This window comes from Perca flavescens, chromosome 3, assembly GCF_004354835.1.
Source record: "Perca flavescens isolate YP-PL-M2 chromosome 3, PFLA_1.0, whole genome shotgun sequence".
NCBI classification, from domain to species: Eukaryota; Metazoa; Chordata; class Actinopteri; order Perciformes; family Percidae; genus Perca; species Perca flavescens.
This window is the reverse complement of record NC_041333.1, coordinates 28,881,148-28,885,292: the sequence shown is the minus strand read 5'-3', so window position 1 is coordinate 28,885,292 and position 4,145 is coordinate 28,881,148.

The following is a 4,145-nucleotide window of genomic DNA, read 5'->3' as shown; positions in this document are numbered from 1 at the left end:
GTTTTTAGAACAGCTGCTGTAGCCAAAAATGACGCAAGAGCAGTACGAGTGAACCAAAGCAGTAAAGTTGTAAAGAGTTGTGCCAGACAGCTAAACAAATGAGCTTGCAACTTTGTCTCCTACAACAATTATTTTTAAATGTGCTCTATGGATGAATTGATTTGACTTCAACTAATATCTTGATATAAGAAAGCTTTAGAGGTGCTCAAACAACTAACAGCAATGAGAGCTAAATGTTTGGAAATGGCGACAAGCCATATAAGAAATTACATTGCCCCTGATTGGCCCTAATGTGGCATTTGCTGTGGCTCTTGCATCTGAATTTGGGTCCTGGAACAAACTTGGCTAAGACTGTGGTTTTTGATGATTAGATAAGGCACCCCAGAGGAAGCTCTCAGGCCTTCAGTGGATCATTGTCTATAGCCTCCTCCCTCCTCTGCTGCAGTAATATCTGAAGGTACGGCAGTCATATGAGCCGAGCTGCTAAACGTGCAACCACTTAACTTGACCGTTTTCCTTCAACTCTACTCTGCACCAATAGAAGTCATGGGACAGGGATGACAAGGATGGTGTGGGTGATTGGGAATGGCATGTCTGTGCATGTGCGTGTGTATGTATTTTTGTTGCCATGTGGAAAACTTCAACTGATAACTTTAAGAAGTGTAAGAGTGTGTAATATCTTTGCATTATATACTAACGTGTGGCCTTTATATATTCAATTGTAAATTCAATCCAATGCTAATGCTGTGTTATTAATTTTGAGAGAATCCAAATCATGCTTGGTGTGTGTGTGTGTGTGTGTGTGTGTGTGTGTGTGTGTGTGTGTGTGTGTGTGTGTGTGTGTGTGTGTGTGTGTGTGTGTGTGATCATGAGATTTGCATCAATTTTAACAGCCTGCAGTGAGTGCATGCCTGGTATTAGCTGCCTTGATTCTTTTTCAAATAATTACAAGTTTCATCTTATAGTATATGAATGGAGGTGGCAAAAAAACAAAATAACAAATATTTGTTGTTATCCTACTATCGTTCACTATCTTTTTTGCAACTGCAACAGAAAATGTCCTTAGGTGTTTATTTTCACTGCCACAAAGTCAACTTATGTCATTACCACAACACGAAATTGACGAGTGCAGTGATCGGTCAAAGCGTCCGTTCGGAACGGGCCGAGTGCTTGGACTCCGGTATTGCTGCTTATCGAGAACCAATCATCCAAACATCTTCCCACTCGACACTACGCATGGTTGCATCCACTACACTCCAATACACACACCAAGCGTGAAGTCCATTGGATGAACGGCTGTCTAGAAAACCTAAGGACAGACAGACAAACAGACAGACAGAGACTCCTTCCATTTTAGTAAGAAAGGTAACACAGCGTTATACAGAGCATCTTGTACCATATGACCTCTCAATACTGGTCTAAATTTGACTTTGTCCAATACTTAAGTTTATCCCCAAATACCTGCAAAACTACATTGTTGTAGTGCTAATTACCAAATGCATGCTAACATGCTAAACTAAGATGGTGAACATGATAAACATTATTAGCATGCTGATGTTCATGTGTTTAGAGCACCGTAATGTGTATTTATAGCCTCACATGGCCATTAAATGTACCTAGATTTAATATTTTTATTATGGGGAATTATTTTCGAAAATTACCACAATGATTAAAAACATGACAGTACATGGTTTTTGGTTTGGTTTGGTTTATTTATGGATATAGAAAGACAACAAAGGGGGATCCAAGGGATAACATGTAAAAGTGAAAAACACTTTTTTCCAACATGGTCCCTGATGTAAGAGAACAGGACATACAACACATGCAAACACATACAGTCCTAAGATTAAAACAATAAAAAATAAAACTACACATCAAAAACCAGCTAAATCACCATGACCTACCAAACAATAAATTTCTCTGTCCCCAATCTAGATTATATTTCCCCTAATTATCTATTTTATTCCATAAGTAGGCCCTAACTTTATGTCTAAAATCCCTTTTCGTTACTGCCATTTTAATATGAAGTGGAAGACTATTCCATAAAAGAATTCCTGTATGAAAGTTGTGCTAGCCTCCTGCAAACAGAGAAGTGGGTGGTAAAAGGTTAATGTTTGAAAATAAAATAATGGGGCTTTTTAATTAAAAAGTTATTATATTAAAGGTGCACTATGCGTTCCTGCATATTATTTACATTACTTTCCTGTTGATGTTGCAAGTAAATTCAAAACAAAACAGAGCAAGCTCGCCCCTCCCCCATGTTTCCGTAACTGTCATGACTAACTGACTAACTGTCACCAAAGAATTTCTAATATAGGAAGAAGTTCCACTCCCTCGTTCTGAACTGGTTGCAGTTCCACCAGAGTTCCACATAGGGGGCGCTCACAGGCCAGTGCAGAATGAATGGGACTCTATGGAGCTATACCCCTCAAAATCCACTTTTCTCAGGATATCATTTTTTGTCTAGTAATTTGAATGTTGCATTTGAAAGGGGAGGCAAAGACAATACACACTGCTGGGTGTTAGATTTTTTTAAAGTCGCTTTTTTGTTCTAAAAAGCCTTTAAAATGTCAATGACCTCATATACATATACGGCCGGAGATACTGCTTTACGGCAAGCTCTGAGTCGCTTCCTTTTTTACACGTGCTAGAAAGAGGTTTGCTAACGTTTTAAAGACTACGCCGAAATATTCACTCTGACATTCTGGCTCTGCTTCGGATGCCGTCAAGCTGGATCTCCGATCGTAATCAGTCCTTCACTGACCAGTCAGCATTCATTAGCAGAATGCTAGTGTGTTATGGGCAACAACAACTCAACCTGTAAGAAATCTGTAGAAAAGATTTACTACATTCGGTCCATGATGAAACAGTGAACACATTTCTTCATTGGTAAAACGGTTTTGAACATGGTTATCAGTACTATTTTTGGCCTGCACATGCATTTGGCAGGGTGCTAATGATATCTTCATTACTTAGAATTGCTAATACTAGATTTCGTGCTGACATGCTCATAGTGTCACACTTGTTGCAGCAACATCCGCACAGATTAATCATAACCTCAGTGACGTCAGACTTGTATTTAATATATTCAGACTTTCATTCCATATAATTAGACTTGTATTCCATATTTTTAGACTTTCATTCCATATATTCAGACTTTCATTCAATATATTCAGACTTTCATTCCATATATTCAAACTTCAAATATATATATAATAATTTCCTAAATGGCATGCCATATAGTTGCCACACATCTACACAATCATTGTCGCTCCCTAAAATAGAGGCAGCAGGAACTTACCTTATTTGAGTCAAAGTGACGCACACCTTGTCAGCTGTGTTTAGAAATGTACTTGTACAGTTACTGTTGACTTGTTTTTTTTAGCTAAGGTATAAGGCTATTGGAATATCAATAATAAACTTGGTAACTTTGTTACATGCCACTGAAAATGGCATGTAACAAAAAAAGCGCTTCATAACTTTTGCTGAACCACAACCACTGTGGCTACAACTGACAATAATGCCAAGTGCTAAAACCTTTAACAGTAGCACAAGTAGAGGAGAGTCATACAGTCATTGAACTGAATCAGTATCTGTTATACAGTAATAATTAGTGGAAGCTTGCTAGTATTAGCCACTAGTATGTACTGGTCATACCAGACCAAGTAGGGCTGGAGTGGCTAAAACCCAGAGTGTATTGAATTAAAAAAAGAGTGTTGTTTTATTTCTTATGAATTCAAGTTTCAATCTGTAAGAGGAAGAATCTATAATTATTACTTTCAATAGTGATAAAGTCTTGCCTTAAGCATTTGTAAGCGATTATGTTAATTATTCCCAATTTTTTTTAAACAGACAACCCAATCCTGTAGTACAGCATGTCCACATTGTCCAAAACATGCTTTGGCTGCTAAATTTGTTCTGTTTGTGCTGAGAGGCCAACCAAAAGCCTCGGAAAGAATCTTTGCTCTTGAAGTTCAAACTAACATTTTACTTGACTATTTCCAGACAGTCATGGAAGACACCAAGATGTAGGCCTCTGCCTCGACAGCCAGAACAAACAACAAGCAAGCGGACCAAAAATACACTTTGCAAACAGACACCCAGACAGCTCATGTGTACCTAGAGTTCCTGTTGCCATTTCCCTT